Genomic DNA, 24598 nt, shown 5'->3' on the forward strand with positions numbered 1-24598 from the left:
TCGGCGGTAGCTCGTTAACGGAGATTTGCCATGTTGTGGCGTTAAGGTCATTTCAACGAGATTAACCTGAAAGCACTAGTGGGAACACAACGAATATGACTGCACATTTACGCCGACATCATCCTAGTGCAAAGACAAGTGGAAGCAGACAAAAAAAAGCAAGCATGCTACTAACTTTAGCCGAGTCATTTAGACAGCTGTTAGCACGATTCTCCTTATGCTGCTGAGAATATAGCCCAGAAGAAGCGGATAGTATAGCTTTTATTTTGGAAAGAGCCATTTCTCTGTAATAAACTCTCTTTTCCAAAGATGAGTGATTCCTAAATCAGATACAGGGCTTGCAATATCGCTAGCCCGACATCCCGGAGCTAGCGATTTTTTCAGTCGGGCTACCAAAATCTATCTCTTCCCTGCCCGTCGGGCTATTGTAGGAAAAATATATGTCAATGCTTTTGCATTCTTTCAGAAATGTAGCTGGGTAATTATGTCATTGGCATCGGTGAGCCACTGTCAATATGTGACATATTGAAGTCGCGTTTGAATTTGCGCTTGTTTTTTTGCTTTCACTTTGCAATCGTGCGAACTGTGTATAGAGAGCGACAGCACTGATCTGTGAGTGATGATAATTTGTGCACCAATTCCTCTGACATCGTCTTATTAATCGTTAGCTTACTATGCAAACATGACAAGTGAAATCTCCTGCAGCAAGCTTAAACATGTGAGAGGTTGATCGCGCAGAGAATCACTGAGCTTATGTGAGTGCATGTGTAAAAGCATTTCAGTTCTGCTGAGCCAAATAAGACAGGTCAGGGTGAAGAAGTGACAGCCAAAGAAAAGCTTACCACAAAACGGAGAAGTTATGACAAATCAGACTATAAGGCAAAAAGAAAGTGCAGCTTTATGGTTTCATGGACAAAATAATTTCTGTGGCTGCAATATGATGAGCTAAATAACCAGGGCTGCACATAAGTGGTCCGCAGGTGCGCATTCGCTGTCAAAATAAAAAACACGCACAAGGGTTAGGGTTAAATTTAAAAACTGTACTTTTGAGTTAAAATATATATTTATAATTTTAATAAATGACAAATTAAAAATGCATGAACATTTTTTTGTATCGAAAAAACATCGAACCGTGACACCAAAGTATCAAACCGAACCGAACGTGAATTTTGTGTATCGTTGCACCCCTACCGTTTAGATGTTGCTAAACTCTTTTGTGGAGTTCCCGTCATACTTTTGAGAGAATAAAAACAGAAAATCTACTCTTGGAGCATTCTAAAGACAATCTTCTTTTTCATAATTTTTTCCTTGATTGCCAGATCTCATTTAATCAAACAAGGGAAATGATATCATTTGTGAAGCTCCTTGTGGGTGACACTAAAGAGCAGCACACACTAAGTGGTGGACTGAAGGGAAAGCAAATGGATCAAATGTATTATTAATGAGCTGAATATGAGACGGCAGGAGTGGAATTATATATCTTTATCAGTGGGGAATGGGGGGGTATGAGTCATGCTAATTACGGATGATCAGTAGAGCTGGGGCTTGGGGCTGATGCAGAAATCCCCAATAGTGCAACACGAAGCTAAACATGTGACCCTGACAGAAAAAGAAAGCCAGAGTTAAAGGTTTATGTTTCATGTAAGTCCTCTAAGCGTATGATTCACTTAAAAAAAGTAGCAGTTTTCTTATTTTATGGATACATTATGATTAAATTTAAATGATTAAATTTAAATGAATATGTCGCCTGAAACAAGTGTGAAAGCAGCAATTTGTATTGGTAAATTACTATCAGCATCCTCAGTGGCTGAAAAAGTGAGTCAAATATAAAGTACCAAACATAGCAGTCACTTAAATGGTCACTTGAGGCAAACTCCAAAAGTGAGTGAAGCCCCATAGACTCCCACATTTAAGCAACTCATTCATTTAAATGTTACATGTGGTTGCTTAAATGGTGCATTGCTTGTAAAAAGGCTAATTTGATACTGGTATGCCAACACATGTGGGTGTAGCCAATTTCTGTCTGCTTGTCTTTACTTCAGCTGACAGGAGTGGCATCCGATGTGGTCTTCTGCTGCTGCATCCCATTCAAAGCTCCATGTGTTGTGTCTTCAGAGACCTTGGTTGTAATTAGTTTGGTTTTTTGGGGGTTACTGTTGCAGTCTGGCCATCCTCCTCAGATCTGTAACATCAACAACTTATTATCCCAAAGAGCAATACAACTCACTGGATAGTTTCTCTTTATGGGCCCTAGAAATAGCTGTGTAGTAAAAATCTCAGCAGATCAGCAGTTTCTAATCAACTGTCTTCACCGCTGTGATACTGAACTTCATGTTTTCTTGACCACGTTTACCTTCTGAAATGTACTGAGTCCCTGTCATGTGATTGCCTCATCAAATATTCATATATAGCAAGTGTTTGTATATAGCTTGCTAAAAGGCTTTTAGCATTAGCTGGAGCTTAGTGACCTGCTCTCTTAATTTGTGGAAAACCAAATTGATGAGAGCCTTGATGCTGAAATTGAGGCTTCAAAAATTGGACTTTATAAGCTATGGTAAATGAGTGATATGAGTGATGTGAGTCTTAAAAGACATAATAAATTCCTCTGTTTCTTCTCTCTTTGTCAGCACAAATGAACGGTGGAGTAAAATACTCGGTAATAATAAAACTATGTGATACAATCGGGGAACACAACTTGCATCTTGATGCCATTTGGCCATGTGTACACTCAAGTGTTTAATCTGTGTATTATTGTAAAAATAAAAATAAAAAATCAATTCCTACATTACAAGTTTTTACCTAAATTTAGGCTATAGATGAGGACACATCTATCTTGGGCAGATGCACCAAGGATTCTAAAAGTTTCTTACTAACTAATCCATATTTTTGCGCCTGGCCTATTGCTTTCCAATTTCAGCATTTTTTTTTTTTTAACACAGCAACACTCTAAAGACTTTCGAAACAAGCCTTCAGTTGCTAGGTGAAAGGTGTTAAAACTCTAAGTCTAAATGCTTGCGATCGAGCGGCATGAAAATTTTAGCCCTCACCTTTTCACTTTTCATATCACCCTGAAAGAAGCTGCTTGGTCCAAGTGAAAGCAGATTTCAAGACTTGAGACTTGACTTGAGCGAGACTTGCATCAGAAAAAAAAATCTGTTATAGTCTTGAAATTGAGAGCTATGAGGCTCCCTGAAGACCTTACGTGAAAGCTGCCAATTTTAGGATGATAAAAATCTGTGAAAATAAATAAAACATGGAGAGGTAGCTCTTGTAGGTATGTGCACTACGTATCTAACAGATGTGTTGTCATGTTTCAGTTTAATTTATGAAACATACTACCAAATTTTTTATTCAAAACGGCTTTACAATGATGGCAACTGGTCAGAATTAAATCAGCTGTTAAAAATATAGCAGTAAAGTTTGAAAGCTATAAAAACCAAACTATTTAACAGAATGACGAAGGACGGTAGGGTAAATTGAAATTGATTTAAATTTAAAGCTATTAAATTGATGCTGCAGAATGACAACCCAACTTTGAAAGGAAAATGTTCAAAGACTGTGAGTTTAATGATTTTTATTCAGAGACTGAAGTAATATTTAACTCTGACTCCTTTATTCATTCTTGATGTAAAGAACTCTGGTGAAAAGGCTTTGGGGCATATTTTAGTCACTAAGGTTATTTTTCCACCTATTTTTAATTCATAATGTTGAGCCTCACCATAGTAACTAATGGTTCTTGAATGTGCATAAAGACGATTAAAGTTGTAATTGTGCATTATAATCACATTGCCAATGACTGAATAGCACCTTGACAGCAGTCCCTGTCACTAAAATGGGTTATCTAATAATTATGACCTGGAGAGATGCTTTCATTTCGAGCTAAGAGGCATTTTAATCTAGCACAGAAAGTGCCTGTGCCAGGTACTCAATCAATAACTCAAGCCTGGAAAAAAAGCCTTATAATGTGATATATAAGGCCATTCCTCTTTGCGGGGACTTTAGCGAGTATAGAGGGAGTCTGACATCAGTATTGTACACAGGGCATTGTGGACAGAACTAATGGGAGACTTTATTGATTGTGTGTGCTGTAATCTGTCAATCCAGACTTGTCCAGCTGTGGCAGGGTGCCGGGTTTGCTCTATAGGGTCATCTGCAGCCATCTGCTCTTCGAAACACACTCACTGTATTCACATCTTTTTACCACAACCCCTTCCAAAAGGATATATTGCTACAAATGAGAGCTGAAATTGATTTAACTGGAAATACGAGAGGAAGAGAGGAAAAGATAGAAATCAAGTGACTACATATCAGCTGTCAGACACTGTAGCTCTAAAGGCAATTCTCAGATTTAAACCTAATTCAAGTTGACCATTAAAAGTCACTGTTTATTCTATCTAGATTAGACTGCAAAATTGTACACTTTGCTGATTTGTTGGTCAGGTGATGATTTATTTTCAGCCATCCATTTAGCCATTTGTTGCTTCTTATGTGGCAGTCAAAGCAGAGATACCCAGATCTCCCTTTGCCTGTGCACCTCCCTCCTTCAGCTCTTCCTGGGTTACACCAAGGCCTTCCCAGCCACCCAAGATATGCAATCTCTCCAGCATGGTCTAAGTTTTCTCCAGGGTCTCCTCCAAATACCCAAAGTACCTCACCCAGGATGGATCCCAAACTACTGTCTGACTACTGACTACTGCTTTTGATGTGGAGTAGCCACCTCACACTGAGTCCCTCCTGAATTGCTGAGCTCCTCACTCTGTCTCCAAAGGAGAACCCGACCACACGCTGGAGGAAACTCACTTCCATCCCTCGTATTCATGGTGTATTTCTGGTCACTACCCAGCGCTTGTGAAAACACCTAAGGGTAGAAATGTAGATTGAGTGGTGAACTCATTAGATTTGTTTTCACACTGAAGTTTCTCTTGAGCTCTCTTTACTGCATAGACAATATGCAAAGACCAGTGAACAAGACACCCTTTACCCAGGGACGTAATTTCCAGGGGGTTATGAGCCCCCCAATAATCAGACCCAACCAAATAACCCCCAAATAAAATTATGATTTATCTTGCATAAATCGGCTGTTGATTTTCTTTACTCATTTCCGTTATTACCAGCAAAATAGTTGCATGTTTAATCATCTGGGAATTTACCCAGATTTATTTATTTATTTATTTAGATAGAGATCTTGACCCCCCCCCCCCCCCCCCAATGTTCAGCACAAAGTTACGCTGATGCCCTTACCTCTTGACAGTGCCAAGAAACTCTGTTAATACAAATTCTTAATAGGATTGGTAATTTTATGTTTGGGAATGAATGGATTAGCCTATTAGTCAAGTTACCTGTAACACATAATCAATTACTAATTACTGACTAAAAAATTTCATTCACTATATTACTGATAACATTAGGCTCCTCACTCTGGTGTTCTAGAACAAAAACAAACAAAATTGATCTATTGATTGAATTTAAATGTGTTAAGTGTAGTCTTAAATTGTAAATTTCCCATTTTTCTGTAGAGTGTATATAAAAGATCACCTACTGGTTAGTGAAGTCCTGTTGCTGCGCTCTAGCTGAATGTTTCCACCGTCACCATCTTGGTGTTTTAAAAATGGATGTGACAAAGGAAGCGTGGATTTGACTGACTGATACAGTAATGACTTGTTAATTACGCCCTTAATGGGCACCATAATTTACAAAATGAGCTTCATGTTTTAGTCAATAACATGTGACACTAGACATTGAGACCAAAATCTTGTCAGGAAAGTGTTAACTGAGGTCATAAATTAAAGGACCCTAAAGGGTCATTTTCCCATACACTTCTGCACAACAAGACTGGCTCCCCACTGTCTTTGATTTTTCCATTACTTACTGCTAGTACTATTGCAAGTTTATGATTAAATATTTGAAAAGCTGATGACATTAAATAGAAGGATTCGCTTTCACGTTCAGTGCTTTCAACACCATGACAGGTCCAGCATTACTGCACTTTCTGCAACAAATCTGTCAACTTTCCAGTTCTTTCCTCCCCCATTTTTGAACAATTCCCTCTGTGAATGGCCACTTTATTATATTTGTTGGTTTTGTGTATTCCAGTGATAACAGAGCAATGCTGTCAGGGATAATTTGCCCCTGGCAGGGTCTCAGAAATCAAGCTGGTCCTGTGTGATGGGCCAGACTAAGTGCGATTCAGAAGTTCTCTACGATGGATACAGATGACTACATTTTGCCTGTAACCATAGATGGGGTTTGCCAGGGCCCCACCCTAGAGTCAGGCTTGGAGGAGGGGCTCATTGACGAGTGCCTGGTGGCTGGACCCACTCAAATCAGCCGCACTGGCAAGACCTCCTGTAGATGACCCAGCACTCTTAGGATGGGCCATAGAGGTCTGGTGCAATGTGGCTCAAGCAATTTGTTAAAACGTTCTAGTTGATAGTAAACAATGATGGTAAACCCCGCAGATGTTGCATCTGTTAAGAATCTCCACAATATCCCTGCTGGGAGCTAGTCAGACTACACTTAACACAACTTCACTAACCTGATAAATAAACACATCTAATAATGTACATTTTCTGAATTAGCACGTTAGCTTCTTTTTGGCCTTTCCCCCCGCTAATATGTGGTAAAATAAAGAATTACTCCTATCTGAGCCAGCTTTTTGAGTCAGGATTATGCCGATATCTGATGCAAACACTGCATCAGCACAAGCCTCATTATGAGTACACTATCTGGATGCTGATCATGCTTTTCCACGTGAGCGCAGAATATCAAATACAAGAAGTATATTATGTGAACAAGTCTATGTCAGGCACAGCACTGCTACTTTTTAATGTTTTATATGCAAACTGCAACTTGATTAAATATAATAATTCAAAAAAATACTTAGTTGTCAACAGAGTTAAACCTTAAAAGTTGTATCCGGTTTAGTGTAAAGTTTAGACTTAGCAATTATCATTTAAAAGTCAGGCAACCACAATCCTAGCATAAGTAAAATAAAATAAAATGAACACACTGGAAAATTCCACATAAACAACAGTCAAGTGATTAAAGGTACTATTGTTTCAGAAAATATGTTATTTACCTGAAACAAAAGTTTTTTGTTTATTTGGAAACACTGGCCTATATAAAGCACTCAGAGACAAACCCAGAGCCCTACTGGTGTTTGCCAATATTCCATTGATTGCTTATGACTGACTTTTCCATAGATGAACACGATATTTTATGTAACTGTGTGGTTTGATGGGACTGCTGTTCTCAGCTTGCTCACTCTGTGGGCTCAACAGAGTCACACGCAGACGTATTTTATTGTAGCGTTAGCTCGCTCCTCCTGAATATCTGCCTCTCTGTTGGCATTTGTATCAGCGTCTCATTTCTCTTGCTTATACATATCTGTCCGTCTCTTTTTCCTCACAGCTTTTTCTCCTGGTCCCCATAGATCTCCCAAACACTTTGGCTCTTAACTGCTCTCTCCCCCTATCTCTTTCTCCCACACACTCATCCACCATCTTACGTCTTCTCTCTGGTGTCTCCATAAGTGCCAGGCCGTAGCGTCCCTGGAGTGACCTTGGGGGGTAATGAGCTCCTGATCACGAGTCAGGAATCCCGGCATTCAACACCCAACCCATCACCCTCCCCTCACCCCATGTAACAGACACACAAAAAAAGAAAAAAGTCTACACTGCTATCGAATGCTCAGCCCACAAAGACAAATAGTATTGGAGAGGCAGGGCAGCAGGGCAGAGGTGCAGATGAAAAGAGCCTGGAGAAACTATTGCTTTAAGCTCTGAAATACAACTACCAGACCTCCAAAACAAAGTAAGTGGATTCCTTTTCGGGGTCTACACTTATTGATATGTAGCTTTTGGGGGGTGATACAATGTTGAACTGATTAACAGAGCAGTAACTTGACGTTATCATTTGTATGCTTTTTGGTCTTTCTGCTCACTCTGTATGTTTGGGATGGGATTTATATGGATTCAAGGACTGCTAGTATCCATCCAGCTTGTTTTCATATGGCTTTAAAACTTGGAATAAGTAAAGTTTTTGTAAAGTTGCAAAAAAAAAAACACTCAGCAAAAGTTTCTGCTCCAAGCACAACACTTTTGCAATTGTGCATTTTTCTGATATTTCGCCTTTTGGTAAAAAAAACAAAAAAACCCCAAACAAACAATAAAAAAAACAAACTTCTGTAGACATGGTCCTAATTGATTCTTTGTTGTTCTTCCCATTTTAAGCAGATTTTGTCTTGAGGCTGTTGATAGGAGATAATAAACATATGAAAATATAAAAGACTATTAAGCTTAAAATGCTGAGAATTATAACAGCAGATGGAAAAGTGGCTTGTAGACATACTGTGTAAACAATTGGAAAGACCCAGTAATCCAACAGCCATGGGCTACAGACTTTGCTGTTAAATCATTAACAGGCCCTCTTTCTCAGTGATTATACTTCAAACATCCATATGTTTTGTTTATTACTGCTATCAGCCAAATATGTGTTGGCCCAAATTAAGTCTGCCTGTGCGTGGGCACTGATTGAAGTGGGCTACTTTTTCCCAGGATGTAGTAATTTGGGTCAGGCCTGACTGGAATGACAAACCCAGAGCTGCTGTATTGTATCAGCACTAAGTGATCCAGAAGACCTTCTGCTTGCGTTGCCATGGCTTTCTTCAGCTCCGGTATAGCAACCCGAGTCAGACCAAACAGTGTTCCTCTCTGTCTTATGGGCATTCCTACTGTGGACAAAAGCTTTCTCTGGCTCATTCTTGCTCGAAATGAGGTGTCCGCTTCATTTCTTCAGAATCAACACATGGTGTGGTCCTAATGAAAGAGCAGGGGGAGATTAAACATGAAGTGGAGATGAGCTTGAGAAACCTGCTTTGGTCTGTAGGAAGTCAGAACACAATGTGGATTAAGCTGGATGATAGCCAGCAGGGGCAAACTCATAAAACTGCTTCATTTCTAAAAGAGTCCTGGCATTTTTTCTCCAAGATGGCCACTTGGAGGCCTTTAAGAGACATTTCACACATTCTGCCCTTTTTTCTTTTTTAAACGTTTGACCCCCAGACTTCACCACATGATGTCACCTATATGTCAATGTGTTTAAGCACAAAGCCAGTTCATTTCTTTCAGTATCCTTACAAATGCTTTGACGAGAAAGTTTTCCGTGAAGGAGCTGGAGCAATAAGGCATAGAATTACTCTGTTAGGGCCAGAGAAGTTCGCTCCAGGGGGGAGGGAACACTGTGAATGGAGCCAGTTCTCGTCTATAGGGCGCAAGTAAATGAGTGAGAGAGAGATGGAGAAAGAGGCTAGGGGGGTAAGGACATACACAAAGATCCTCACATTGAGTGACTGGTTTATTTTTGTGGGGTATGCACTGACCCCTAACATGTGGGATGTACAGAATGAGACTTGATGGGGTCCAGGGGCCCTACGGAGAAAGGGAGGAAAAGAAAGAAAGGGACTAGAAGAAAAGAGGAAAGGAAGGATGCCAGTAGAGAGGCCTGTCAAGGAACTGTCCTAACCATCAATCTCTAAAGATAATAGGCTAGAAGTAAAATCTGCAGTAAAGCAGAGCTGGAAAAAGCAATCATGTGACCCTTAAATGATTATTCTGGTGCCCACCTCTTGGAAGTAAATAAATCTGGTTAAAAAATCCTTCGTGTTTTAAAAAGTTAAACACGAACTATTAAATATTTCCAAAGGTTTGGTTATTACAAGTGGCAACAAAATAAATAAAAGCAGCAGAACTGAGGCATATTTGATTCACACTGCCTTATATGGGTAGCACTCTAGAACCACTGGACCCTACAGTTGACGCAAAGCAACCCATTACTCTGTTAAATTCTCCCTGCCCCTGTAGCAGGGATGAGATATTATCAACTTAGCCTCAAGATTAATTTTTTACCTCATCCTGTACTTTGGGTTCTCAGGCAAAAGTATTGGTTTGCTCACTATCAATCTTGCTGCTGACCACTCATTCTTTAATCCTTGATAGTTGCAATTTAGTGCATTTAAACATTTAAATATTTGATAAACTGACTGTTGGGGCTCTGTGTGCGGGCAGGCAGAGGTGAGGATCCAAATGCAGGACTCGTGGAGACTGAATTGTAACTGAAAACCAGAGCTTTATTGCTGGTGATGAACAAAACATTAACTGAACAATGAACGCTGAGAACGGAAACAAACAGGCACAATCTGAGGGTACAACACGTCACTGACACAACACGGGGCTAAAATACACTGAAGAAGTCATCAAGGAATTAGAGACAGAAGGGGAACACAGCTGGGAGGAATTAGACCTAACGAGACAGGGGGAGCGAAGCTAGAAACACTGACATAAGACATAACCCTTCAAAATAAAACAGGAAACAATTCACAAAGACACAGACTAAGAAACATGGACTTTACACAGAGGGAACACACGGGCAGAGAAGACTAAGCACAGAACTAAACCTAAACTAAACATGAGGGCATAAGAACAAAACCTAAGAACTAAACCCTAAACCAGAATAAACTGAAATGTAGATTTATAATAATTAAAACAGGATAACTAAAGAATCAGACATAAATCAGAATACAGAAGAATACCAAAAACATAAGAAACTGAAAATGCTGGGTCAAAGTGACACTGAGTAGAGAGCTCTTGCTATCACATTTCCTGAGTTTGTTGGTTGTTATAGCTTTTTTTCTGCAGTTGTGGCAATACAAAGTTACTGCAAAGAGCCCACCTTTTTGGTCTGTCGGGTTAATAATCAAGAGTGGAAATGCTGATGTTCTCACAGAGATGTCAAGCCAGCACCTCTTTCAATATAGGGAAGGGTGAGACAATCAAAGCTGTGTACAAAACCTCTAGGTTTGTAGGGGGGTTGGTCCCTGTTGTCTAAGGAAGCTCAATGAAAGCGCTATGAATGCTTTTTGTGGAAGAATTCAATTACACAAGCCAGTGTTTGTGTTTGTCCATAGTATAGAGGCATATTATGAATTTCTTGGTTTCTTTTTGATCACAAGCAAGTTTTATCATCTGATTTAAAAAGGTAAAACTTTCCATCTTGCTATTTGTACAGATTTTGAAGTTTTTCAGTGAACCTTTGTGGCCAGCCTCTTTCTCTGGCATGCTGTTGGTTTGATCTAGTATTTGATCCTCTGAGAGCTAATGAAAACCTGAGGCTTTCCACTATAATCAGTTGGCTCATTAGTGTTCCACTCAGTCACAGAGCCACCCACGCACACTTACACACATGCACAAATACAATCTCTCCCCAGGCCCCTCAGTCAATGACTAAAGGAAAATAGGGCAAAGGTCATATGGCTGGGTGTGAAATTCTGTACTTGCTGAGGAAGTAAACATGCAGCTGTGATGTAAGACTTAATTGGATGCATTTGTGCAGCTGTGCTAGCATTGCTGGTATTGTTTTTACCTTGTGAGCCATGTATTTATCCTCATAGCAAATCATGGCATGCACTGTCATAAAACACAATACAAATGTAATTTGAAGTGCTTTGGAAGGTGTTTTTTCACTTCCCTGACTGTCTGACAACAAATTGTGTAACCCAGCTTTGTCACAATCTTGTGAAGTCCTAAGCCAAATAGCACTCTTAGTTATGTTTGGTTGGCGGGAAAAACCAAAGCTCTGGGAGAAAATGCAAATTCACAGCCTTCACACCAATTCACACCTTGCTAGGGAATAAACCCCAAATCTGGTACTTACAACTGTAAGAATGTTTTTACGTGTGTGGCTGCTGCAGGTAAAGACAAGGAGCTCCAGAATTCAAGCTCGAGAAACGACGACTACCGGGAGTGCGCTGTACTGTCAGACAATAACATAGCCTAGCATCATTTCCCTCTGATTTTCTGTGCCCAACCAGATTGTTAGAGTGCCCCTACTCCAAGGCAACTTGGGTTCAATGTAAACATGAAACAGCCACTTCCCCGCTGTTTTAAAACCCCTGGTTTGCATTAGCCTCTGAAAGGGTCCAAAAATACAAACAAAACACACAACACCAACAAAATAATAAAAATAAAAGGAAGAAATTCTTCTCAGAGCGCTAAAAAAATGAGGATAGAACTGTATGAAACCCTCTTTTAAAGGCCAAGGGTCTCCAGATTACATGAATTCACTCTCCCCTCTAGAATTATTAACACTGTATCACAAACATAACACAATTTACAATGTTCACAAGGAAATAGTCCCAGTTTCTACTAGTCAGACCCCCCAAAATGGCCTTTGAATATGAAACCATATACAGTCTCTTCTTTGAAGGTGTAACTGTAGTGAGAAGGAGATAACTGCGGGGTTAAGCTGACCAGAGGTACAGGAGCTGGAGTGAGGAATCAAGTCTTGGGTTCACAAAAGCAAAGAAAATAGAAACCATGCCTTTGTGTCTAGGTGAAAGTGCGCGGGAAAAATACTGGGCTATGAGAAGGCAGCGCTTTCACATACAGCTGAATGAAGGCGGATGAACAACCAGGATGTCATCTGGATGGCAGGGTAACCCGTTCACCGCTGACTCACTTTGTTCTCGCCGTCGAGTCCGAAGAATGTGCTCAAACTCAGACCAGCAATGGGCAACATTAAGTGAAGTCGCTAAAGCCCTCCAAGAGACATGTTAGCTTCCATGTTAGCGAGGCAGCTAGCCAGAAAAGCACAGCTAAGCTTGGGTCTCACTCCAACTCCCCATCACCACGCTGTCTCCTTCCACGATGGCCTGCAGCACCAAACGTTGTGGCTACACAAGCCAAGCTTCCCGCATGGAGCGAAACTCCATCTAAACTTGCTGCAGTCGCAACTTCTTTTTTGACTGACCTCTCGGATCTCCTTTTTTGTCTCAGTCAAACCGTGAGACGTGGGAGACAGCTACTTCTCGGCGCCACACAAACACACACACCAGAGCGTGTACGTGGGTTCTCTATCTTTTTTGGGGTTTTCTTGCCTTACTCAGACAAGCCCCTTGAGGCACTATAAGGTGGCCCCTGACAATTTACATACATGTGCCCTTACATGTGTTTTGACCCAACTGTAATTCATAAAACAATGCAAAAGTAAGAAACTAAACTATATCTTCATTTTAGCAATTAAGTAATGACTCAAACAGGTTAAATATTTCAAGCAGTGTGCAAGATTGAAACCTTGAACAGATGTACTATATGTTTAGCAAATGTCATGTAGGGAATACAGTTCCTGAGGGTGCTCCCTCACTCAAGGTTTTTGTGTGTACAGGCCTTAGAGTGTGAAGCACAGGGGAATGGGTAGTGTTTGTATTCCTCTAATAAACTGAAGGATGATCTTGTCTCTCAGCACGAAGGGAAAGCTTGAAACTCAGGATTTTACAATAAACAGCAATACTTTAGTTGTAGTTACCACAAAGCTAATGTCAAAAGCACATTTATAACATCTAGATAATAGCACCAGTTTAGTAGTAATTCCTTGGAGACTGTGTCATTTTTTAATAATTAAAATCTGGTTATTCTGCAAATCTTTCTCTGTTGATAATAGGTACGGCAGAAATAAAAGTAAGCCGCATCACTAACTTTCTCTCCAGTACAGAACCTTGCTTAATGGCTCACAAAACCCTAAGGGGGCTATTAAATAACATAGAGCCAATACGTTGGCAAAGTTCCACCTAAATGCTATAATGTAAAGGCTCAATCAATGGAATCTCATTTTATTTAGAATGATTTTTTAGCTGCTTTGAAGCCAGAAGTAGATTTGCCAAGAGAGTTATTAGCGATATTATAATCGCTCCTATAGTGAGAATTTGATCCTTGCAAGCCATAAACTATGAAAGGGTATAAAATGAAGAAAACAAAAATCTGATATGGATGGGAGCAGGTTGCTCTTATGCGCAGGGATGCAGGAATTTGTTGTTCAACATCATGTGACCAGTGATGTTGAATGGAAAGTTAAATTGATTGTGAGCATCACTGTGGAACACCGTCTGCCACTTAGTTTCTCTATCCCAGTCGCACTGCTAAGTGGATTGCTAATGGCAATGATGCACAGAGGTTAGACTCTTCTCTGATTAGAATGGTTTGCATTGTTTAATGTGAAATCTAACCACATTACCAGTGCTGTGATCACATGAAAGGGAGCCAGTTTTGTAAAATATATAATTCTCTTGAACTGACTCAATAAAATTATGTGTTCTTTTTTATGTGGATTTTTTTATTAGGCCAAATAGTGGTTACTTGGCTGCTTGAAGGGCAAAATTGTCAATACTTAACATAAAAATAATTTTAAACTGTTTATATAGTCTTCTCATGCCAAAGGGGGTTTCTAATCCTTGGCTAAATCTCAGCAGGTTTTAATCAGGCCCAGTGGAGAGTTTCTGCAGCTCTGGGATGTCTTTGTATTCTTACCTCAGGGTGCCACATTCTAGAGAAAGTATGTTTTGGAAAGTTAAATGCCTGTGATGGAAGGGGAGGGGATTAGATAGGCCCATGGTTACAAACACTGAGGATGGCTTTATGTCCACCTACCAATAAGTGATTAGATAGCAGGATCAGTAGGGGTGGAGGTGTTGTTACTTGCTCTATGTTGGTTTCTTACATCGTTGTTAATTTGAACAGAATTAAGCATCTTGAATACTTTTCTCAGGAGTTTCTTTCCACAAAGAGGCAATGGGAGATGGAGGAGTGAGAGGAAAGAGTAGAGTGGGATGGAATCTGGAGAAATCGAGAGAGGCGAGAGAATCATTAGTCATATCCATTAGTATTCCATCCACAGCTTGTGCTGTGAGACAGCCGGTCTGTCCAAACAAACAACCGGCAGAGGGGGGATGCCTCATTATAACTTCCCCCCTTTCTTCTCACCCGGAGTTCACATTCCATCTGACCATAAACACTAGGCCAGGGCTGTGACCTTGCCCTCTTTCTCCACTGGAGTTTAGAGATGTTAGTGGGGCTAGTAAAGCAACAATTCACATGCTGTTCAGTACATGATGATGACAGTACAGTACAAGGCTGCATCCTGTAAGAAGAAAGCAAAAACACAGTCTGAATTCCTGTTCTTTACCTCTTGGAGCAATTTAGCTTAGCGGCCTCTACAGCCTGATGCATTTATGGAAAGGATATCTTGAGACGTCTACTCCTTTCACCTATCTTTCCCAGTACTGTATCTAGACTTCACAGGTCCCAAAGGGAGCCCTGACTCTCAAGGGGCATGTAAACCTCTTGTGCTTGATGTACAGGGGCACTGAGAGGATATTTGCAGAAGACAGAATTGCTGCAAATACCTGCAAACAAAAAAATCAAATACAATACCTACGTAAAACATTCAGAGCCATATGGCAGGGGAATATAATTACCCAACAGATGGCATTTTTGTTTTTAACCCATTTGTGTCCACACTGGAATTTCATATAGAACTTGAGTCAGCCACAAATCCATTTAAATAGGTATAAAAATATTCATGGAAATCCCCCCAGTTATTCAGTGTAAAAACAATTAACAAACAAACTTAAGTAAGTCGAGTGGGAGAACATCCCTATTTTGCAGTGGATCATCATTATACATTAACTAAGAGTTGACCACTGTTTCTTCACTTTACAGAAACAAAAATGAAAGAGCAAATGTTCTTTTAACAACTTTTCTCATGAAATAACTCAAAAGGGGTGAGGGGAGAGGCAACCCGACTTATGCATACATATAAAACATAGACAACAGTAGCCCTCAATGGAACTGTAAATGTGAAGATTTAAAAATTAAAAGCTCTCACCAGTCCACAAATACTCTGAAAGCATCGATGGGATGCTGGAACAAGATGAATGCCAGCTCTGCAACAGCATAATCTAAATCATCAGCTGCAAATATCCCTGTTCCAGACATCACTGGACACATTTGGAGGTCTGACATCGGAGCTGTTTTGGCAGTGTGAGGGAATGTACATAATTTTGGTACATAATTCTAGTTGTTGCTGGTAATTGTATGTTTACCAGTGAATCATTAATCATCAATCACTTATCAAGAACTGTAGCAATTATCACGATTACAAAATTTAAAAAAATTATTTAAAAAAACATTTTAGAGGAGTGACATTAATTTTTAAAATTTCTACAACAGGGTATGTCAGTGTTACCAGTTCAGTCACCATGAACAGTGATTAAATTTTTTTTTTTGAGAATAAGGTATATCTCACTCAGAACACCTCTTCTCTTGTGCTTGGCAGCAAGATTGATGGTGGCCAAGTGCAGCAAACCAGACTATAAATAAAAATAAACCTGCACGTTAGAGATCCAGAGATGTTTATAAAGAAGCACCTGGCTTTAGGGTTAATTCTCCCCCTTTCTCTCTGTGTTTGTGTGTACTCATAAACCTATCTCAGTGAGGACCAGCATGCATTTATTGCCAATGAAATGAGGACATTTTTGAAAATAGAGGACCTAACTTTTCCAATTTGCTTAAAAAAAAAGCAGTTTGAGGGTTACGATGTGGTTTAACAGTCAAAGTTGGAATTGCGACATGGATGCTCTTTCATTCAATGCTAATTCATTTTTTTATATATTAAGCTATAAAGCTTTGGTTTAATGTAAATCTGATATGTGTACATGTTATATTGAATGTGAACTTCTTTTGTTATTAGACTTGCATTTTAAATTTGCCTTGAACAATGTAAAGATTGTTAAACAAATCCACAGAATTGAGCTTAGTTGTCACTGGACCCTAGCTGGCCACTTGTGCATAATCAAGAAACATGTAGAGTTGTACTGCAGAGCCCGAGAACTTGACCCTAAGAATTACATTACAGCACCCTTTTTTGCAAGTCAATTTCTGAACCTCTGGCATTTGCCATTTGTACTTTGAAAAGTTCAGTTATGTACCCGAGTGACCTTTAAACATAATCATCAGAGAATATGGAGAAAATTAGACTACTGCCTTAATTTGAAAGGCCAATTTTCCATACACTGCAGTTATCGCTCATGCTTGGCTTGGGGATGCTACAGGCAACCAAACAGAGGAGCAAGTCACTGCCATGACAAGGACATGAACCTTCACTGGCTACAAACAACCTAACAGCCACACTAGCGGGAATTCAACCGGGTGTGTCTGCAGCGTGAATGAACCCCCCACCTCAACCCCGAACTCCATATTTGCATTCCTTAATTACTTAAAGTCATTACTTAAAATGCCTCTGAAAACAGTGATGTTTAATCTGCCATTGCAAACCAAAATGAATTAGTATACATTCGTTTTGTTCTTTTGTATGAAATTACACTTTTGGTGACTTTTTTTATATACAAAGATAAGAGAATTAGATGAAAATTTGCTGGTGCATGAAATTCTCATTTAACTTTCCCGTTTCTACATTTATTTATTTGATAATGTTGTGTTTCTCAAAAAATAGAAATAAATAAACTAACTACTTGCCAAATATTTCTATTTTTATTATAGAAACTTGTCATTTATGTATTATTTCGCTGTATAAGCTCTGCAGAGACAACAACCTCTTACTGAATAATCTGCATGTCAGTTTTGGCCACTCGTTTTAGACAGGGTCAAACCACCTCGACTGCAATGGCTTACTTAGCAGATGTTAAAGAAAAAGAGTCCTAGCAGTAGTCCCACCACACTCCATTCATACACAAGGACTTGATGTCTTTTCTGACTGCTGCAATGCTTGGTGGCAAGTTGAAAGGTTATGTTTAATGCTCTGGGCTGTGACTGAAGGCAAGAGCCGCTCTCTCCCACCATGCAAGCTCCTCTGACTCCCCTGCTCACCTCTTAACCCTACACCCATCCCACAGCCAAACAGAGCCTGTGTCACAGAAGGGCTGCTGGTATTTGCACAGCAGCTCTGAGTTGTGTTTTCACTTTGAATAGGAATGATTGGATCTGTCCATGCAGCAAAATGGGCTCCCTTATTTATTTGTAAATTGTGTCACATATAGCATTGCTGCATTTATGGTTTGGTAAATAAAGCTGTAGCAAATACTATTTTGTGCAGATGAATGTAGACAATGACACTGGTGGGCACACAGAAAATCTGGCGCATTGCATTCCTGATGGATGGAAATAGCTTACTGCAGAAGCGGGTTGATGGTGAATAGGATGGATCTGTGAGCTGAACTTTAGTAAACACTGCATTGTATGTGTGAGCAAAAAGACTAAATGACTTTGGCAGGAAAATGGATAGCATTTTTAAAGGAGTAGAAATTGTATACATTTTCATTCCTTATTATCATAAAGTCCATGCCATTACTATGACTATAGATGTATGAACTTTCTTTAATATATGTGGACTATTAGTACACTGGGTTGGATAGTGTTGTAAACAACACTAAGACAGTAAATGACCTGAACTGAATGCTTTTCTTTTCAAGAATATTCTGTCACATAGAAACCTGTTTAGTTAAAGACTTTGTGATGAACTTTAGTGACATTCAGTTGGCTGAACCATCAATGGAGTGGTACACAAACAAGCTCCCACCGATTTTATTGTGGAATATATTAGGCGGTGTGGATGCTGCGTATTGAATTCCTATCATCCTCTCCAGCTAACGTCAGAGTACCTCAGGCGGTGGATATCTGTGATGCTGCACGTGCCCCCCTTGATGCCTATCCCAAGTGGTGGCATTTAACCTGTAAACATGATTATTTCTGCTGCCATTTTAATATGATGGTCTTTGGGAACTAACTCGCTTTGCGTGCAAGTACAACTGACCATTCAAGGAAGTGTCGTTTTTGATACGTCCGTGTTAACTTCATTTTGCATCCCTTTATGCTGCTACTTGACATTCAAAAATAGTCCTAGTTCTAAGACTAGGGCTAGCTGTTCATCAACATGCAGCTCACAGAAAATCTAAACAGCAGGTTACTGAACGTAGTGCCTCATGTGTCACTGTTATGCTCATCACTTATTTGGCTTTGAATTACTATTTATTGTATTTATTATATTTACACATAGAAGTTTACGTTATTTACATGGTTATTAGGGTTGGTGATGGGTCTTTTAAGTACCTATTTGAAAAAAATTGGGGTTTCATCCATCTGGTATCAGAGATGTTTTAAAGTGTGTGTGCGTGCGTGTGCATACGTCCGTGCGTGCCTGTGTGTGTGTGTTTAAATTTAGATTAGTAATTTTATTTTAATTCATGTATTTCTTTATTTAAAACAAGACTGTTCTGCTTATGTCAGACTAATGACAAGGCTTCAGAAACTCTGAAGAATGGATTTCCTTTTTCTCCTAGAAACTTAGCTTTGGGAAACAATGTTTGATCAAAGAAGTGCTACACATTAGCCAGCAACCCCCGTCCACCACCACCACCATTACCAACTTGATCGCTTTGTGCCAAATGGCCCAAAAGACAATGCAATCAAAGTGAAGGATTTGCTTTGGCCAAAAGTCATGTCCATGACAGATCAGGGATGTCCAATCTGTGTCCATCGTGCATTCTCAGTAAATAACATTACCTCTGCTTCATCGATGGCTGGAAATAAGACTGTCACTGGGTTCTACGTGTGATTCGTTTCAGGTCATGTGGAGCCTGGCGGCATAGGAACTGGATGACACTATCATTACAAACTGGAGTGAACAAGATAAAACGGCTCTATTTCTTTGCTGCATGTTTCTACAAAATCTTTGGGTTCTTTTCATGGTGAAAGAAACAGACAAGTTTTATAATTTGGCAACCACAAAAACATGACACTGAATGCACAGAACTGCTGTTGAATTATGTAGTCTCTTCCATCACATTTATATCTCCTGCCACACTTAACTTTCATCATTCATTCTTGCAATAAAAGCAAGACAAGATGAAAGAAAATTAATATGAAATGCCTTCTTAAAAGAGTTTATAAATTAGCACAGAAATGTCTTACTGTAGCAGCAAGCCAAATGCAAAGCACTGTATACTGATCGTTTTCAAAGCCAAATAAGCGGTGAACATACCAGTGACACGAGGCAGAACTTTAAAAGTTCACTTTGTTTTCAGCCTCAGAAAAGATAAACGGACTGTTTACGTCAAGTAACTTCTTGTTGAAGTGTTCTGTGTACTGCATACCCATACGGAAAAGAAATAGTAAAAACTTATATGTGATTACTCATGAAAGTGGCCACTTTCATGAGTAAATCATATAAGGCTTACATGATTTACTCATGAAAGTGGCCACTTTCGCATTACTTTCATACATTGTTTTAGTAAGTATCCAAAACATACAAGTTTCATTATATAATTTTTCAAGGGATCTTATATCTGTTTTCACACTTATATGCTTTTCATACAAGTTTCACACAAGACAGATACAAACTTTATAAGATTTATATATATCTTTTCCATATGGGTAGTGCTGAACAGATAGTCCTTATCAGGAGTTGTTTTTGAATGCCAAGTGGCAGCATATAGGGATGAAAAATGAAGTCAGTATGGACGTATCAAAATACTACTACAGTTCCTTGAATGTTCACTTCAGCTTGCACGAAATCGAGTTCATCCCCAAAGGCTTGTATTAAAATGCCAGCAGAAATAAACATGTTTACAGGTTGGCACTATAAAAGTTACTGTTATTTAAGATTAATTAGCAGATATCGTTATCTCTGTATAGCTGCAGCTTGATAACTCACACTTACGTCCAAATACAGTAATTTCTTGGTCCTAAGTTGGTAGTTGCTATAATGCTTCTGCTGAGACTTCAAAAACCAATGGGTGACATATCTTCTGTCAGTCTTACACACATAAACTAAATACTTAAGTATTTTCACTGGCTTGTCCCCAACTTTCTGGTTAGTTTGAAAGAGACGGTGTGAATCAAAACAGTCTTTATAATCTTGGTTTCTATATGTTAATGTGAGAAAATGTTTGTATAGTCTTTCCCTGTTTCAGATATTTATGTCCATTATACACAAACAATACAGAGATAATTTTAAGATTATTGTTATAACTAAATGTTTGTGATGTACTCATTGATATAAACATGACTTGCAGGGAGTATTTATTTATTTACGCCAGTGAGAAAACAAAGATTAGGTAAAGTTTTCATATGTAAGAATCTCCTTGCTTTGACAGCACATTTTCTCAAAGACCGGAGGGGAGTTTGACATGTTTGAGAGCTTCTTGCAGATGGCGGGTATTTCATGCTTGTTTCACTGAATAAATTTTGATGGGCTGCTGTGGTCCAGACATCTTTTAACTGTCCCGACAAGCCTTTGTTCTTTTCCTGTTTTCATGTCTGATCCCCAACAGCCCACAGGGGAAGCTCTGTCGGCTGTGCGCTGCAAACCTTTCTGTTTGATCAACTTCTAACATATTTGAACAATTTAGGCAGGGATGAGGGCAGGTAATTCAAAGCCTGCCATAAGAGTGTTATGGGGAGATGAGAAGACACACGGGTTCACAAAGAGCAGCGAAGATCTGTTTTCTCGTTTCTGCGCCGCTGCATGCTCCAAAACTACCCATCAACGTGGAGGATATTCTTAAATGAACCCCTAATACGGCTGACATCTTCCATCTACAAAAAAATGATCCTATCTCCCTCAAAAAGCATCTCTACCCTTCCCTTGCTTTTCTTCAGGCAATAACTTATTTTACCCAGAAGAGGCCAGTGTGTAGTTGATGAGGTCATCCACTCAATATGAGAAATACTGTACACACACAAAAAAGGCTTTTAAACACCTTCACATGGAGGTCAAAGTAAAGAGACAGAGCCGTGGATATAATTTAGTCCAGAAGCACAGTGAGGAAATCAATGGAACACCGAGCAGCAGGAAACAAAGATGCACATACTGTCTGATGGTGAGTTAAGGTAAATGATAAGGCCATCCCCACCATTGTTTGAGTCAGAAACAGAGTGAGCTGGAGAACAAAAGCGCTGTTCAGTATTGCCATGAAAGGGCATTGATAGTGGGTGTCATTAAATACAGTTACTGCAAGAGAGGTCAGACCCATTATAGATAGATCATGAGAGCCCTCTACTGACAGTTAAATCAAAAGAGACCAGTATCACCATCACAGCAGAATCTCCAGTTTTTTCCCCCTCCTGTGCATTAAGAAGGAAAATAGACTTTATTGAATATGCATGATTATTTTCTGTGGCTGAACCATCTGAAATTAGTTATGTTCTTCTCATCATGTGGAGAACTCAGAAATTACGATCATCATTTAGCTCTAAAAATCCTAATTCAAACGCCCACCTGCTGTTCGGAGAGAAATGTTGTAAAGATTTAGTGATCTGAAGGGAGGCGTGAAAGAGATAAAGATAACAGTGGGAATATGCTAAAAATTTTAATAGCCAAGAGAAGTGACCCCTGATTGATGCTGGAGCCTTTAAGACGGAAGTGTAATTTTGCAAGGGCTTTTTACAGATGTGCTGCATTGTAAACAATTATATTTTTCTAACTCTATGAGATAAAATCTTACATAATATATTTTCTGTTGCACCAAATGTGACAGATTTTGCAATTAGATTGTAGTGAAATCATATCTCTGTTGCAGAGGTACTCATTAGAGTAAGTGAGGCATTTAGACATTTAAATCAGTTTAACGCAATTGTTCATTACTTTTTCAACACATTTGAATCCCATATAAACTCGGAGAGGAGAGTAAAGTTGAGTCAAGGTTTATCTCAACTCCAACTGTCCATCTTTCAGCTTCGGTCCAGCCACAAGGGGTATTTGAGTAAGGAAAAAATTTTAAAACTAACAAACAAACAAACATTAAGAACACACTGCAGGGAGAAACAAATCCCCCACCAAAGCAGCAGAGGAACACCGTTATTCAACGCTGCGCCTTAAAATCTCCTGGGAGCAACCTGTTACTGAATATTAACCAAGCAAATATTCTAAACTTGAGATGAGATCAGGCAGACTGTTTGCATGCATGTGGGCTAATTAACAGTGAAATCTCCATTGTATGGAGGGTCAAAGGGTCACTGATAGATTGTCTTTGGAAGAAAGTGGTTGAAAATAACAACTGATTGGCTTCTGCTAAAGCATACAGGTTAGTGGTTAAAAGACCTAAACTTACTTGCTTGCAGTCATCCCTGAAATTAGACAGATATTGAAGTAATGGTGCGACGTAAAGGGCTGTAGAGACCGACTATTACTGTTATTTTAAAAATCAATAGGCTATTTTTTTATGCACCACTTGTGGGGGTTTGGCTGGTTGTGGATGTGTGACGTACATCTCGTAGATGTTGGACTGCAACTATTCCTGGCCCGCTGCTGCTGTGTGATCAGAGGTGAGACTCAGCCTGGGGGGAAATTTACAAAAGTATGCCTTTGTGAGGCTTTCGTAATGTGCAGTCAGGCTTTCTTCCATTGCCACACAGAAAGGGAATCATCGGGGCTTCAGGAAAACAAAGAAACCATATTGTATCTTTGTTGTTCACCTGCACTTTTAATATCTATTTCAAGAAGGCAAAAGGAATACACATAAAACGCTGCTGATTCACACTATGTGGGCTCAATGAGAGTACCATTTCAACTGCGGGCGGTCTATCCTTCAAGCTCGGGCCCTCTACCAGAGGCCTGGTAGCTTGAGGGTCCTGCACACTATCTTAGCTGTTCCTAGGACTCCGCTCTTCTGGACAGAGCTCTCCGATGTTGTTCCCGGGATCTGCTGGAGCCACTCACCTAGCTTGGGAATCCCTGCACCTAGTGCTCCGATTACCACTGGGACCACTGTTAACTTCACCCTCCATATCTTCTCGAGCTCTTCTCTGAGCCCTTGGTACTTTTCTAGCTTCTCGTATATATAGCACAGACTGTATATATTCTCCCATGTCTATGGCAGAAGTGTGACACTGAGATTGTAAACGCAACAGTACATATTCAAAAAATGGTGGGAAGAGCTGTCAGAGCTGTCCACCACAATTTGTTTTGCTAAAGTGAATAAACACAATCCACCCACACTTTCCCTGTTATTGTCTCGCGTCGATGTCAGACAGTCAAAACCTCTTCATCTTGAGCAAGTCTCAGTGACAGCACACTTTAAAATGACTTTCAAGCTAATGTTGCACCATTGTCACCACAGTTTCCCTCCAGAGGCAAGATGAGAGCTGCAAAAATGCAAGAGTAGTAAAGAGGAGAGCAATAATGAATCCCTTGACAGTTTTGCTCACATCTTCACCCCTAACTTACTCACAACAAAAAGTAATGCCATCCAGAAAATAAAATAGAAAATGCCAAATTAAATCAATAGTGTAAAAGTAGATTATTCTGTCTTGGACTTTGCCACAGCTAATAACACAGCTAGCGACAACAGAAGATAGCCTTCTCCTGCATCCTGTGACGCACACTCAACAAAACTGATTCAAAAACTTGTTTAATCAGCCTGTTTGCCAAAATCTCGCCAGCACTGTGCTGCAATATGTTTTGGATAAACATAGCCACCAAATAATGCGCGTTATGTTATGTTCTGCTGGCAGACAACAGTACATATCCAGTGCTCTTGCCACTCATTTTTTTCTTTCTAACAGCTGATCTTGATGCTCTGTTGTATTACAAGGATAGTTGGTAGCATCACAATATAGAAGATTTTACAGATTGACAGTAATATCTAACTTGTGAGTTTTTTTCAACGAACATGACACATATGCTAATATACTATTATCTCTATTGCAATGCTATTAAATTGCTTATTTATTATATTAAGGCTGCATATTTATAT

At 39.6% G+C, this 24598-nt stretch overlaps 1 protein-coding gene across 2 annotated transcripts in view; it reads left to right on the top strand.

Annotated features, from left to right (window-relative positions):
* Window positions 1-7507: 7507 nt before the first annotated feature.
* Window positions 7508-24598, top strand: part of ptn (pleiotrophin) — a 53645-nt gene continuing 36554 nt past the window's right edge. Inside the window, exon 1 of one of the 2 annotated variants that reach the window (XM_026146494.2) lies at window positions 7508-7812. The gene's annotated coding sequence lies outside the window, so the exon portion shown is untranslated. The remainder of the gene's footprint in view (window positions 7813-24598) is intronic. The other variant, XM_080291915.1, reaches the window with a different exon arrangement.

Source organism: Astatotilapia calliptera, chromosome 17, assembly GCF_964374335.1.
Source record: "Astatotilapia calliptera chromosome 17, fAstCal68.1, whole genome shotgun sequence".
Classification (NCBI taxonomy): domain Eukaryota; kingdom Metazoa; phylum Chordata; class Actinopteri; order Cichliformes; family Cichlidae; genus Astatotilapia; species Astatotilapia calliptera.